The 16,436-nt window shown below is 39.3% G+C and overlaps 1 long non-coding RNA gene and 2 pseudogenes across 1 annotated transcript; 1 reads left to right on the top strand and 2 right to left on the bottom strand.

Annotated features, from left to right (window-relative positions):
- Nucleotides 1-2,843: 2,843 nt before the first annotated feature.
- LOC106345567 lies at nt 2,844-5,749 on the bottom strand (annotated as a pseudogene).
- A 601-nt stretch (nt 5,750-6,350) lies between these two features.
- Nucleotides 6,351-7,626, bottom strand: LOC106365729 (annotated as a pseudogene).
- A 6,040-nt stretch (nt 7,627-13,666) lies between these two features.
- LOC111210729 lies at nt 13,667-16,202 on the top strand. Its single transcript, XR_002661974.2, has 2 exons — nt 13,667-13,965; nt 15,495-16,202. It is a non-coding gene; the product is annotated as an uncharacterized LOC111210729 (long non-coding RNA).
- The last annotated feature ends 234 nt before the right edge of the window (nt 16,203-16,436 follow it).

Below are 16,436 nucleotides of genomic sequence, written 5' to 3'. Positions count from 1 at the left end.
CCAATAAGTGTTATCATGTTTCATATCATGTAGTATTTGCTTTTATAAAATATATTATACAATTGATCAAATAAATTAGAGATTAAATTGAAAATTCATAATGAAAAGAGTTGAAATAACTAAAAATTAAATTAAATAATATCTTATACAATTTCATATTAAAAAAAATATATTGTTATATATACTTCAAATACATTAAAATAAAAATGTAAAAACATTTTGATTTCGTAAATTCTATTTTTTTTAAATATATTTCCTGTATTTAAAAATATTTTTTAAAACAGTTTATACGATTGGAACAATAAATAATTCAAGTGGTCGTGCAGGTCTTACAGGAAAAAGCACAAAAAGATTATACAAACGTTTATTTGTTGTTCCGAGTTAAAAGTTGTTAGATGGTGGGCTTTAATTTATAAATGGATAGTTAACAAAATTCATTGAGCCAAATCTCTGTTTATCTATATATATGTTTTTTTTAGTCAATTCTTTTCAAACAAATCATAATGATTTCTTAAAAAGGTGTACGAAAATAATTCTACACAGATTATTATATAGCTTATTGAATAAAATCTACATACATTTAATCAATTAAATTTTTAATTTGCTAATATTTAAATATTTTTAGAGCATAAGATTATTTATATGAAATGTAATTAATATGATATATATGAACACAAAAAATGTATTCATATTTCTATATATTAGCAACATCAGTTATTTTTGTATTGCACTAATCTACAATCTAATAAAAAATTATATAATTTATTTACGTAACATAATAATTCAATAATAGTCATTACATAAAAATATAAATATTATACATCGAAATTAACTACATACTACAATAAATATAATAACAAAACAATTATCAAATATATTCGAAATATATATTATCTGAAGATAAATTCTTAAAACTAATTAAAAACAACAAATATAAACTGGTTATAATATGAACCAAATTATTAACAAAATACATTACACCAAAGAATTATAATAACGTTAATTACGTCATATAAAGTAAATATTATACAACTAAAATCTCTTTTAACACTAAACAACATTCATTTAGTTTATAAGTTTTATTTAATCAATTTAAAATAAAAAATTTCCCTGTTACCCGGGTCATGATCTAGTTTTTATATTGCAACTGATGTTTCGAAGTGTGGTAGCTACGTACAAGCAAGATGGGTGTCATATGGTACGTGTTTGAATCGACTGTTGTTATCCGGCGGTTACTAACTGTGATTTCTGGTTGTGTGCACGTATACCATTGTGGGTAACATTTAATATTCTCATAGACGTCCAGCAACAATCATCCATACATGTTTAAAACTACCAAAATCATACATATTGTTTACACTAATACGTTGGCCATTTACGTTCAGTTGATCATCTAGTAATTAGAAGTAGGACGTAAGTTGAAGAATTAATCTAAAAGGATACATGTGTTGGTCGGAAGGATTGCCTAGTTTTTGGACCAATTCAACAAGTTTCACATTGGTCAAATTTCTATATATTTCTGAGTGTGTCCATCGCATTTCTATCATATATATTTGATTCCACGTCTCAATATATAATGTGCACCACGAATGTGGCAGCCCAGTTGGTTTAAGCGCAGGCGTTGGTGTTGTTGCGCTCCTGGGTTCGATCCACCGTGGGAGGAGTGTCCAGGGCCTTAACCGGTACAGACGCAGGCTGGCTCCGGGCCTAGGGGGAGGGAGTAGGGCCGAAGGCCCGAACCCACCACCTGGTTAAACAAAAAAAAAAAATATATATATATAATGTGTATATATATACATGTAGTACATATATATTGTTGTAAATAATTCAGCCCGCCCCCATGCTCTTTATAAAAAGGGTACCTGAAAGTTTATCCAAAAAACGCGTTGAAAATGATATTTGTTGAAAATAAGTGGGTGACAACAAATAATTAAGAACAAATAGATGTATAAAAACTAAAAAGAGCGTTGGGAGTTTGATGATCAAACCAAAAAATGCGGTAAACCATCTTTGACCAAAATATTGTTATCAAGGTCCAACCGTCCAAGGATCGACATTTATTTATCGGGCTAATCATGGTGAATACGATTGTTGCTTTGCCATTCCAAAGCAAGTCTCCTTCTTATTTTAATCTTTTCTGGATTTTGATGTCTCGAGAATCTTCTTATTTTGATTAGACTATTTTCGTTTATATTTTAGTAGTTGCTATCAGAAAGAGTTCGAAGACAATTAAAAAGCAGTAAACAAAAATTATATGAAAAACCTTTGGCAGTGTTAGTAGTGTGTTACCAAAGAATCTAAACCTCCAAAAACTACTTATTGTGTAGGTTTCTTAAATTTATGAATGAATCAATACAAATTTTATAGACCTTTAGACAAGTCCTAATTTTTATTAGGTAAAATGAGGTTTCAAATATGACATTTCATATGCGTATTAATTGTAATAACGTCTCTTTAAAATCACTCATATATTAGTCACATTGACAACAAAATAATTATATGAACTTACTTAATTACATAATATCGAAAATTATTGACAGCTTAAATCTATAACACATAATTTTGAAGTTCCTATAAGATGATTTACTGTGTAGCTTATTAACTTATTTATCGAGTTAAAAATGTGGAGCTTTTGCTTTATTTCCCACCTTCCGACGAGTTAGTTATGCTCGCACGAGACGACGTACACGCAACAATATTGGAAGAAATTTGAGATCTTATATTGGTTTTCAACCCCTAGACATTTTTAGTCATAACAATGCGTTGAACATTTGCTAATTTTAATTACAATGGGATGATAATATTACATATTTAACTTTGGTTCTACTTGGAACCACACAACCTTGAATATGCATATTATTTATTTCATAATAATAGATATGATATAGCTTTGCTGTGTTCCTATACAACTACAACGCATCCAATAAGTAAAGCAAGACAAAACCTACACTTATTAGTACTAATCTCACAGTACAGCCAGTTTAAGATCAAAGCAACGAACCTTCACTGATTATTGTGGAAGCCGGTCCAGACGATGTGATCCCCATTGTCTGAAACGACCGTGTAGCAGCGGACGAAGAAGATGATCGCGTCGGACCCGAAGCAACCAAGATAGATGCGTGGCTTGTGCTCCCACTATTCCCTGAAATCGACACTGCGCTTAAGGTCTTTGGACGTGGCGGCTTGTTTATGGCCGTGATTCCTTCTAGCATCTGAACCACTTTCCCCATTGCCGGCCTCTGCAGTGGCTGCTCTTGTATGCACCAGAAGCTTGTCTGAACCATTCTCCTCACTTGTTCCATATCAACCGTCTGATCTTCGCTTAAACGCATGTCTAGGATGGCCTCGGTGTTACCCTTATCAAACTCCTCGTAAGCCCAAATCGAGAATTTCTTGTGGTTTGTTCTCTCCGAGACATCAAAGTTCCTTTGTCCGCTGACTATTTCTAGCAAGACCATACCGTAGCTATAGACATCCGATTTCGAGGTTATAGGAAGATTTGCGAGCCATTCAGGTGCTAGATAGCCTCTAGTTCCTCTAACGCTGCTCAGGTTCTTGTGCCTGTTGTCTTTTGGGTTCAAGAGTTTGGCTAGTCCGAAGTCAGAGACTTTGGCAGTGTAATTATCATCCACGAGAATGTTTTCTGGCTTAATGTCGCAGTGAACAATGCAGTCGCGGCACTCCTCGTGGAGGTAAGTTATTCCCTTGGCCGTCCCAAGCGCAATGTTGAACCGATACTCCCAAGTCAACAACTTCCCTGAATGAGTACTAAACAAGAAGCTATCCAGAGATCCGTTTCTCATGAACTCATAGACGAGAAGCCTGTGTCGTCCCTCAGAGCAGAACCCGATCAGTCTGACTAGATTCAGATGGTGTGTGCTGCTAATGGTTGCAACCTCCATCCTAAACTGCTTCTCTCCTTGCTCTATACCTTCTAGTTGCTTCACTGCAACCACAGTTTTATTCGAGAGCACGCCTCTATACACACTACCAAACCCTCCAGCTCCAAGCTTCTCTTTGAAACTTTTTGTGCAACGTTGAAGCTCCCTGTATGTAAACTGCACGGGTGCACCAGAAGCGTACTCAAGCAACGTGTAGTGAGACGACAAAGCACCAAACCGAGGATTGTTTCTGCAGCAGCACCACCATAGACCTACCTCTACCACAGCCAAACCAAGAAGCCCGCTAGTACAGCAACTGCAACAATCCACAAGTGCACTTTCGAGTTATTACCATCACCTTTTGATCCAACCAAAGGTTCGTTAAGCAACACCGGACCACAGACTTTAACATAAGAAGTACTCGGAACCGATGAGCTCTGGTACCCGGTAATGAAGGAACCGGGTTGCTTCTGCCAACAGTTTCCAGAACCATCAGACATGGAGACAGAAGCAAGACAAACACCACTAACAAGGCAATTCCCTCTACAAGGCGAACTTCCAGCAAAGAAGCTCTGAGAGTTTGGGTCATTAGGGTCTGTAATCAACCTAGTGTGATCCAAATCAAGCATGGCTGCATTGCTAGAGCAATTACTTAGTTCTACTTTTCTCTTACAACCTTTTCTTCTATCATTCACATCAACAGGATCAAAGTTACGAGAAGGGCACAAGCAAATGGGTTTAGTATCATTGTAACTACAAATCCCAAAGTTACCACAATACCCATAAACAAGACACTGATCAGCTACAGCAGACCAATGAGGCGAGACAGGACCGGTGTTTCTAGACGCGGAGCTGTAGATTCTGAGATTCCCATCATCATCTAGCTTCAAGAACCGAAACGTATTGCTACCTTCGCCGTAATCGTCACTGTAAATGGTTTCAGCTCCACCAGTGAGAGTTGAATCGAACATCAACACAACACCGTTGGTCTGTAAAGCTAAGCTAGGGGAAGACAAGTTGGAGCTAAATGACGAATTAAGCCCTTGGCTCCAGTAAACCGTGCTGTTGTTCCACGTAAGCGTGAGGTTCCCTCTTCTCTCTAGCTGAAACGAGTAGCTACCAGATCGGAGAATCTTACCGGCGCTGAAGTTCTGAGATTGCACGATCGTGTCCGTCGGGTGATCGAAGGAAGACCAGACTGTTTTGTTTCGGTTGTTGAGGAGGACAAGGCTACCGGAATCTTCAATCGCAGCCGAAACGACGCCGAGAGCGTCGGTACCGGAGTCCCAGACGGTGTTGTTGGAGCCGTTGATGAGTTGGAGGGAGCCGGAGGAGGAGAGGCGAAGGGATCCTTGAGAGTCAACGCTTCCTGCGGACCAAATGGGAACGGTTCCGGCGAAGTAAACGGCGGCGAGGAAGGTGTTTGGAGAAGACGATGGAAGAAAGGAGACGGCGAAAGTGGAATTGGGAGACGACCAGGACTGGTCTGAACCGGAGGCGTAGAGAACAGAGCCGAGAGGTACAGCCGAAGTTAAAAATGGGAAATGGAGGAGAAGGAGAAGAAGAGGAAGAAGCATGGGGTATGGCGGCTCCGCCATTGTTTTGGTCGTGAAGCTTCTCTCTTCTCTGCAACTCATTACCGATGAAGACTGAAACGACCATTGTTTTCTTTCTTCTTTTAAATCGCTAATTATTATTAGTGATAATTACGATTGGAAATTGTAGTAATATTCAAAAGTTGACAATTCAAATGAGTGTTATTATGATTTATGAGGTGACTGTGCGAGCTTTTACCACTTTCTACGGTGGGGGAAAAGAGATAGCAAGACAAAAAAATAAACAAAAGGGAGGCCTCTCTCTCTCTCTCGATTTTTTTCTCTTACCAAACCTCTATCTTTCGGAGGAAGATGTTGATTAAAACTTTTGCTTGTAGTATATCTTCGGTCCTAGGATCGATTCTTTTCGCAATAGGCATTTTTGTTGTGTAATTGTCTCAAGGTGAAACTTCTCTTAATGATCTTCTTCTATTTCTAAGCTTGAGTCGTAAGAGTATGATTAACCCACAAACCCATTAAGATTTCTTTTAGTAATTAAATGTAATTAAGAACTTTAGTTAAGAGACATATTGATTTTTCACTCTAATGCTAGTTTCTTATTTAGGGATTCTTAAAAAAAAATCAGACAAGAAAACAAAGAGATGGAACTGTTATTTACAGTAATCCATAACATTTGTTTGCAAGGTTAGTGTTAGTTAGATACAGACTTGGAAAACATTCTTACAGAACACAGAAGTACATGATTAAATAAAAATAGATTTACGAAATTGAATATGTTTCTGCAACCATTGTTCTTGGGAAGTGTCTGTAACTAGGGCTTCTCTGTGATATATGATAAACTTGGCTTGTTGTTCTCATGTCGTCGCATGTTTAAATAGTTCACTTACAAAACCGGAAAAGCATAGAGAAGAGAGGCACATGAAACAAAGGTATCATTACATTTTCAAGAGTTCTCTCTATTGTTGAATACAACATATGATACAACTACAAATCTTAGCCAAATCATGATGCTAAGCAGTACTCAAAGCACAGATTTTTTTCTGCTAATGCAGAACTTGAATCGAATAAGAACAAAAAAAAATCAGAAAACTTATGAATTAATGAGATCGTAGGTTGAGACGAGGTGGGCCTTGGCAACAAAAGCAAGCATCACAACACCAACTAACGCTGCTGCAAGCACCTGAGAAGGAGTGTGACCAAGCAACTCTTTTAACTTTCTTTGACTAATGGGATGTCCTTCAAACAAGTCCCTTATGATCAAATTCAGAACCTGACATGATCAACAAAAGACAACATTAGTCATAAAACAAGATCAACACAAAGACAAAGGAAGAAGCAGATATGGTTTCACTACCTCAGCTTGCATACCAGCATGGCGTCTAACACCAATACCATCATACATGACAATCAAGCTAAACAAACCGGAAACAACGAGTCCCAGCACCATGATAAAGCGCAACAGAGGTCGTCAAGGCCATACACAGAGCCGAGTGAGAAGAAGGCATTCCACCAGAAGCAAACAACAAACTCAAATACCATTTCCTCTCAATGAAGAAGTTAATAACCATTTTACTCGTCTGCGCAAAGAACCACACGACCACAGCCGATACAAACGCAGATAGCATCGCCACGAAAGGACTAATCTTTACCTTAGCAGACGCCGTGATGCTCAAAAGAGCAATCCCTAAACCGCTGTTCTGCTTCAAATCTCCGGCGAAATGTTCTGAAAACGACGCCGTATCGTCTTTGTAAGATTGAAAACGTGACATCCATAGCCTGGACTGAGATGAAACCAACTTTTAATCGTCCGGGTGATTGGATTCGGATTGCAATCAGGATTAGGATTCGAGGAGGCTTTACAGCATGGACTTGCAGTGATCACAGTACGGTTCCGAGGATCAAACAACGTCTTCTTCGATGATGTGAAACTAGGGTCGCCGGACGGAGACGACGCCGAGGAGAGCAGAGAACGAAAGGGTTGAAAGAAACCTCTCCTCTACCCACTCATTTTTGTATACTCCCTTGCTTCCCTTAACTAAGAGCCGTTTCTGTGCAAAAAAGTTTTAAAAAACCCCCAAACCCCAAAGAGATCATGCTCAATTATGACCAAACAATGGAAGCTCGAAACATGATACCAGACTAGAACAAAAGACTAACACTTTGATCTCCCCCTCCCAAGCACTTCTCATATCAAAGTGGCAACCATAGACAATGAGAGTAAAACCATAAGAGATGTTTAGTCAGGTCGCACCGAAGTGGCTCCAAGTAGCCATCGACGGCGACGGCTGACTCCCATCCAAAAGCTCCGCTGGAGGAGGATGCTGGCCAACAAATCTCAAGCTTTCTCAGTGTTTGCTAACATGTAGAACCAACTTCGACGCCGTGTAACATGAAGAGCAGGCTACGGTCAAGCGCATACGGTCGAATTGGCTCCCTATCCGGCTACGCGACACAATGGATACAGCAACGACTTCAGGACACACACAAACTTAGCACCGGAGCTTAGGAGGATGGAATTGAAGGACAGAAGAAGTAAAGATACTCCTTCAAAGCAGACGGCTCAGGGTAAAAAAAGGCTTCGCCTTGAAGCAGGTGACATCGTAACAATGGGTTGTCCTCAAGACCCAGGAGAACAACGTCGGAGGCAAGAAGGTGTTACCAAGCTGAAACCAGAGAACACCACGGTTGCTGTCTTTTGAACTAAGGAGAGAGGTCCCCAATGGCTTACCTCACAGCCACTTTTCACTCAACATAGAGGAGAAGCTCTACGGAGAACCTTAGAGAGACCTGATAGAGTAGCCGACTGGAGCGAGATACAGGTGCAAGAACGGCGACGGTAGTGAAGCGTCTGGTGTTCCGGCTATCTCGGATCTCAAAGATGACCCAACTTCGAGTGCAATCGGTGACTAGCAGGAGACCCAAGGGCCCTAGGGTAATCCCGACTCCACTTGGCTCGCCGGTTCTCCAGAAGAACCAAAGACGACTTTGATATCCGACTATCTGGAAGAGAGCTCAAACAGATCCAGAGGCGCCGCGCAAGGAGACAAGCTGAGCAGAGATCAACAGAGGGAAGAGGCATGGACAGGTGGAAGATTTTAGGGCCCTCTCGCAGCACCAGAAAGGCGCCGGAGAGGCTAGGAGAAGCCGGAGATCGAGGTCGGAGAGAGGTAGGGTTTGAGAGAAAAATTTGGGGGCACGTTAGGTGGACGCGCCTGTTTCTTTTGAGACGAAATGTAACCGAAGTATTGTTTTGTGGAATGCCTTATCTTCTATTTTATCTAATTTTCCTTTTTTCTTTAAATCATAACTAACTTAAGATACACCATTAAAAACTTGTGCTAATGGTGCTCTAATAATCTTCTCTCCTGCTTTTGAAAAGCTTTATTCTCATTTATTTGTGTCAAATTTCTTGTTCTCAGATTTGCACTTAATCCTTCTGATAGGAATCAATCTCCACTTTCCCTTATGTGAGAGTCTAAAATATTGGCTACGGTGAAGTATCCTTGATAAAAGGATGATGTGACAATGGATTACTCTCGGCTGATTCTATTGGAGATTTTAGAAAATGTTGGCATCTTTTCTATATTGAAAGTGGTTTGACAAAGATCTTCTATCGAGGCATCTTAGCTTTCCAGCATTATCAAAGTGACATTGTCAAGTCATTGCTCCTTAGAAGAAAATTTATAAAAATAATTCAATTATTTCAAAATACTAAGACTAGAAAATTTGTAAAAATAATTCAATTATTTCAAAATACTAAGACTAATTTTAATAATTAGCATACGACAAAAAAAGATGACAAGATAATGACAATGTTAACAGAATAACAATTTTTTGTAACACTGAGTAACACATTACATCATCGTATAATCTATAACTCTATTACATAAGATAATCAACTACCTGCAACATATGTGACACTGATGAACAACTCTACGGATAAGAGTTCCACGATGAAGCTCTTCCCGAAACACTTGGATCGACAAACGGTTCTGCATATATGACATCTTTGATGGACATGCTCTCTCCACAGCACAAGACCACAAAGAAGGGCTCTGCCTACAGTATTTTAGAACCTCCGATAAGCTTTGCATTCTATAATCTGCAAGTAATTGCATAGTCTAGGATTTGAACCCCTGACCTGGGTGTAGAAGCCTTTAAACTTTAACCACTAGGTTAAAATGCTTCCACAGAATAACAGCTTAACGACACGACTTAAAAATGACAAGTTAGTGGCAATGATATAGAACTTTCGTTTAGTGTCAAGGTTTATTCTTCAGATTAATCAGCCTTTGCTTCCAATATACTTTCTTCACTTTGTTCATCACATTACTCTCTAACATATCACCAAACAATCAAACATTATTCAATTACTCTTTGCTACTATATTAAGTCTTAGTTATGTTTAATCACTCTTTGTTACTCTCTTAAATCTTTTCTTTGTCGTGCGCAATCTTTTAAGTTCATAGCGTTGTCTTAATTTGAAAATATTATTCTTCTTTCATTGAGTCATATGTTGTTTTATACTGCTTTGTATATTCTAGGTTACCCGTGAGTCACACATAACAAATCTTGTCCTCTAAAAATAATACCTAAGTGTACTAAGTAAGGTCAATGTTAAAAACGATGAATATGAATAACATGTCTAGTCTTGAGATGTTTTCAAGGTAAAACTCATGGGTTATTATATTATAATGTATTCATTTACTTAATGAGCTCCATTCCTATATTGGGCCTCTAGTCACATGTTTGTTTGGATTAGCCCTGGATTTCGAACCAAACTGAAACGAGCATTATGTGATTTGGTTTTTGACTAGTTCTAGAGGACAAACCGATCGGCAGGAGTGTTTAATAAATTTGGTTTTCTAGTCGGTTGGGTTCTTCATAACCAAAAATTTAAGTTAAATATATATAGCTTGTCTAAACTAATCTCTCTTTAGTCGATTAACCTAATCTCTTTTCGCCTCTTCGCCTCTTCTCTGAAAGTTGATATTCTTCTCTATGATTCTCACATCATTTCAACCGAAAGGTGAGTTCTTTTTCCTGATTCTATATAATAGGGTCGAGATTGTATGATTCTTTCTATTTGGAGTTAGGGTTTTCGTTGGGATCGATTTCAGATTTCGGGTTTGTGTTGATTTGTGGGTCTCTGTTTGTATGAAACTATACTTGTTCGGTCTTGCTTAGTTATCTGTTGTTTGAGTTGGGTTTTGGGTTAGTTATGCTTGATTATGGTTGTGGGTTAATGTTTGGGTTCGGGTTTGTATATATGTTTAATGATGTATACATGTTATGTCTTGCTTAGTGCCTTGGTCGGTGTTGTTTTGGGTTCAATGAGGTATAGATATTCTGTCTTTCTTAGGTCTGTGTTGTTTAAACTTGAGAGTTTGGCTTGGTAAAATATCAGTCTCTCTTAAGGTCTTTATGTCGATTTATGTTTGTTTTGTTTGAGTTAGTGTAATACTGTAATTTATGATTGAATTTTTGTATTTCTAACTATTGTATCTTATGATTGTCTGTAGATGTCAGCTTGTGAAGACAATGATGAGCTACTTGGAGAGGGGTTTCAAACAGATGGATATAATGGCTGTGGAATGAAAAAACCGACATCAGAGAGATCAAGTACTGAGCTACCTCCGGTTGAAAAGAAAAAGCAAGATCATAGAGCTGAAGTGTGGCAACACTTTATTCAAAGAGAAGATTATCCGAGCATCATCAATTGTCAATATTATGTCCAAGAGATAGGATGTGAGACCAAAAAAGTGGGACAAGCCCCATGAAAAACCATTTTGCTCTAAGTTGTACTTGCTTTATAAGGAAAGTGGCAGTAAACCGATCTTAGGTGGTGATAGTAGTGGTGTAATGACAACAATCAAGTATGATGCGGGTTTGTTTAGGAGATCAGTGTATTAGATGATAGTTTTGAATGAGCTTCCATTTTCTTTTGTGGAATCAGAAGGGTTTAGGAGGTTCTGTCAGAATGTGCTACCTATGGTGAATTGCAGGAGAACAACAACAAAAGACATATTCGCCATGTTTATAAGAGAGAAGCTAGGCTGAGGGAGTTGTTTAGCTGTGAAAAGCAGAGAATCTCTCTTATGACATATATTTGGGTAGCTCCTACAACATCCTACAGCTACATGGTTGTCACAGCTCATTGGATTGATATAAATTGGGATATGTAGAAGATGATCATTAGCTTCAAACCTGTCATAGATCATTAAGGTGACACCATTGATGAGCATCTGAGTCAGTGTCTAGCGGACTGGGGAATAAAGAAGGTTTTTACAGCGACATTGGGGTACTAAAGGGAATAACAAGGCATTACGGCTCTTTACAGACACTTATAGGCAACTAGCAGCTAATGCATTGGTCAAGGATGTGCCTTATTGCATATGCGCTGATGTGTTCATATACTGAATATGATAGTGAGAGATGGCTTAGCTGAAGTAAAAGAGAGTTTGCGGCAATTAGGAATGCTGTCAAGTACGTCAGATCATTAGGTAAAAAACTGCAGTCTTTTCAGTTGATGGTGCTGACAGTAAAATTTAGTAGAGGGAGCTTGTCTTTGGATTGTGTTACTCGCTGGAACTCCACCTACCTCATGCTGTCTGGTGCATTGAAGATTAGGGTTGCGTTTGAAAAGTTATTAGCAGAAGACAAGCTGTATAATGAGTACTTTATGGAAACCGAAGAGAACGGTCATAAAAGGATTGTACCTCCAACTTCTTAGGGTTGGGATGAAGTGCAGAGATTAGCGAAGTTTCTAAAATGTTTTATTTTTGCTGCACCTTGGCGTTTTCAACATCGAAGACATTCACTATAATACTCTTGGTCTTAGGGGGCAAAGACAACACAAAGTCAACAACTTGGGATCGACCAGTAATTTAAGTGGGATGGTATAAGAAAATTTTCTTAGACATTTGCCCGAAGAAGTTTGAAGATTGGTCGAGTAAAAATCGAAATTGGTCGAAGAGATAGAATTGAGCTACGATATGGTCGATGCTGACATGGAGGATTTTACAAAGTCAGCAAATCAAGTAAGGTTCAATCCTAATAATATTTATGGATCAATTGAAGATATTGGGTCGAGTCAGAATCAAGTTGGTTCAAGCGGAACGACAAATGGTCGATAGAGGTTTTGGAGATGGCCGAAAGAGAGTATTGGTAGCGGTCGGAGAACGAAGATGACCAATGTGATTCCAGGAGTTTGGGAGTCAACCTAGAAACATTTCCTAAGGTATTTGTAGACATTATATGGAGTTTGGTCGAGAGAAAACCAAGATGGTTCGGAAGAACGCATTTTTGGTCGATATGGTCAAAATCAGCAAATTTGTGAAACTAAAGCCAAATGAAGATGTGCAAACATGAGATTTGAATTCAATAGAGTATCTTGGAAATATTTCAGAGTGATTATGAAATTCAACTCGTGTGGAGAAAAGTCAACCAAAGTCAACCCCCAGATTGCGCCAGATGACACCCTTCTGATTGGACGGTTGAGATCTAGCCACGTGGAGGAGCCAATTTATTTCAATCCAGAGAATAATTTGAAATAAATCAAGTGATTTTATGGTGAAGAAGTGAAGGCCAAAAGGTGCAAGGAGTGGTTGAAGACATCAAGATTCTTTTCGTCGTGAAAACGAGAACATTTTTTCATGGAGGAGGAATGAGTGAAGAAAGCTTTTCAGGATGAATCACACATCATCTAAGCTTTATTTATAACCCATGGGGAATATTGGATCAGACTGTAGCAATTATACGAAGGCTGAAGTGAGTGGAGTTGTGTAATTACCAAAAAAGAGGCAAAAATCACCTTTGGTAGCAAGTATAATTACATGATGGAAGCATGTGAGGCACGATGGAGGGCATGCATGGGATCAAAACCCACATGTCATGGTCTACACTAAGAAAATGGAGAAAGCCTAAGTCACAGTTTAGTCACATGTTTTGCATAAGAGTGAATTTTGAACTAAAAATGGGTTTGGTGGAAGCATGGGCTAGAGATCGAATTTTGGGCTGAAATTTGATGCACTAAACCGGAGTAGGAATTTGAGTTTGCTTCTAGAAGATCAGAGAAAAATTGATTGTGAGTCATCAGATACGACCAATGCATGAAAATGAAGCTTTTGTGGTGACACATGGATGGGCACTTGTCAAGGGGTTAACATACAATCCGTGGCTATAAATAAGAACCTTGGGGTGTCAGTTTGAGAGTTTAGAAATCCAGAGCTTTCTCTCTCAAGGCGTTCTTGTTGTTTTTTCTAGTGAAAGAAATTGCCGAAAACCGATAAAAATTTCTAAGTGTGTGAGGAGAGTGTTAGGAGGCTGTGTAATGGCTTATACTTAGACTAGGATCCATGATATTGGGCTAGAAAGGGTGGTAAGGTTTTTATTTGGAGTTCAAAACGTTTTGAAACCTTTGAGCCTGTAGCCTTCCTAAACCAGGTTTTTGGTAAAAACTAGGTTATAGCGAGTAGGGGAGTGTTCTGGCTGTGAGCGTGGCCTATCTCCTATGTATGAAGACATAGGTGGGTTCCGGAGATGTTGATTGTGTGTACTAACCATGTGTGGTTGCAGGGAAGAGCTTAGACCGGACAGGTCTTTAAGCAAAACCGAGGATCAGTTTGTGTATGAACCGCATGAGAGTGTGGTAGACTCGATGCGTGTGTATCTTTGTGTGATTGAGTGTTTGATTGTGTGTTTATATTTATAGAATGCTTGTGTGATTGATTTTGTAGTGAGTTGCATGCTTGTCTAGATAGTAGTTGAATCGCATGCTTGTGTAGAAATGGTGTAGCATGTGAATCTAGACTTTGATTGTGTAGCATTCATTGAGTATTGATTGTGTAGCATGCTTGTCTAGATAATGTGATTGTGTAGCATGCATTGTGTTAATGAGTTGTAGCATGCTTATCTAGACATTATGGTGAATCGCATGGTGATTTGAGTGGTAACTCTCACATGTCGATTAGGGTCTATGCATGTGTGATTGCATAGTGTTGAGTCAAATATGCATGTGTGATTGCATATTAGAGTTGAGTTGTTATAATGCATGTGTGATTGCATTGTAGTGTTGAGTAGAATGCATGTGTGATTGCATTGCAGTATATAGTAGAATATGCATGTGTGATTGCATATTGTTGTTGAGTTATTGCATGTGTGATTGCATTAGTTGTTGTCTAGCTTGTGTTGCTAGTAGATGAGTAGTTGAGTCTAGCTTCACCATGTAGGTGGCTACGACTAGTGTGTGTTGCGTTTGCATGTCGAGTCTAGCATGACCATGTAGGTTAGCTATGACTAGTGTTGTGGCCTATTTACGAAGAATAGTACTTGTGTTGAGTTGTCTATTCCAGGTGGAATAGGACATGCAATCCGTTGTTGCGTTGTGACCTCGGTGGTACCTCGCTTGCTGTGTGATTCTCTGATGGTGTGTGTTTGTGTACCCGGTGGTATCTCGCTCGTGTTGCGATTCTCCGTGGTGTATATTCGGTGGTATATTGCTCGTGTTGCGACTCTCCGAAAGCGGAATGGCCTACCTCATCCGCTCGTCACCGTTAAGTGGGTCGCGCCCATGGACGCGCGCTACATGACGATGTAGCCCGATGGTACATCGCTTGCGGAGTGATTCTTCGGAGATGATGTTTTCCGGCTGTGTGACTTGTGTGTTTATAGTCGGGAGTGTTCAAATGATGAGGGTGGAAGGCATTCGAGTGTGTTGTGATGAGATCTCAGGATGTGGTAGCGGGCACCATCCATGTGTTGTGTTTGGTTGAGTCTAGGATTGAGTCTAGACGTTTTGTGGAATTTGACAAGGTATATGTCTTTCTTGGTCTTACGCGTCGAGTAGAGAGTCTCCGCGTAGTGTAGTAGGTTGCATAGTAGGTGTTGTTGTTTCCACATTGCATTGTGAATGTTGTGTTGTGATTATTGCATGTTACTTGATTGTGTGGTTGCTTGCTTGTTTGGGGTATTGGGATTGGGGGATTGTTGTTGTTAGAGGTGGTTCCCACTGAGTAACATTAGGTTGCTCATCCCCCATTGTTATATCGTTTTGCAGGTAACCATAGAGGGTTGGGCGTTAAGCAGGGTTGTGTTGAAGTGATCAAAAGACCGGTGTTTTCTGTTTTTTTCCGTTGAAGTTTTATGGATACCCTTTTGACTTACTTTCCTTTGTGTGGTTTGCAGACATCGTCGAATTCCCGAAATTTGTGAAATAAATAATGTATGTTTATTTATAACATCCTCGTTTAGCGTTAATAATTTAAGTCTTGTCCGGACTTAACACAACTTTCGACCGTGGAACGGTTTGGCAAACCTTAGGCTGTCTTCGAGAGGGACGGTATCGCGGACGAACCAGCCGAAGCCTTGGTTTGGTGCCTCGGGTTTGGTTGGATCGGCTGCGGTGCTCGTCAAATTGTGACCCAATTTTGGTCAATGCATTAATGGGCCACGATCAAGTAAATGGGCCACGAAGAGTTAAAGCCCATAGCGAACACTCGAACTCGAGACGGAGATTTCGAAGAACCAGAGATCGCGGAACGATTGCGGAGATCGCGGAACGGTTGCGAACATCACGAGAGCAGCATGCTATAAGAAGAGGTCGACACATTGAAAACCCTAGAGAGAGCTACACCCATACTTCGACCTTTTTTTCATCCATCTTTAGATTTTTTCTCTTAACGATCTCGTTGTAACGTTCGATCTTGTTTAACTCATTTTATTCGATCTTATTCATCAATAAAAGTCCATTTTTGCCTACCGAAAACTGATTATATCGTTGTGTTCTAAAGATATCGGTGCCTACATCATTTATCTTCCCTTGATTAAACTCCTGATCACTATCAAATTCTTAGTGTAGATTTTAGGATCTACATTTTGGGGCCGATTGTGGGGAAGATAAACGAAAAACATCTTTGCTAAGAAACCGATCTAAGTTTCCTATGCGTGACTATGGATCCCAATCAAACTATCGAAACCACGCCATCAGGAATCAGCAACG

This window comes from Brassica napus, chromosome C6 (assembly GCF_020379485.1).
Source record: "Brassica napus cultivar Da-Ae chromosome C6, Da-Ae, whole genome shotgun sequence".
In the NCBI taxonomy this organism is placed as follows: Eukaryota; Viridiplantae; Streptophyta; class Magnoliopsida; order Brassicales; family Brassicaceae; genus Brassica; species Brassica napus.
Note: the sequence above shows the minus strand (reverse complement) of the source record. Positions and strands in the feature narration are given on the sequence as shown.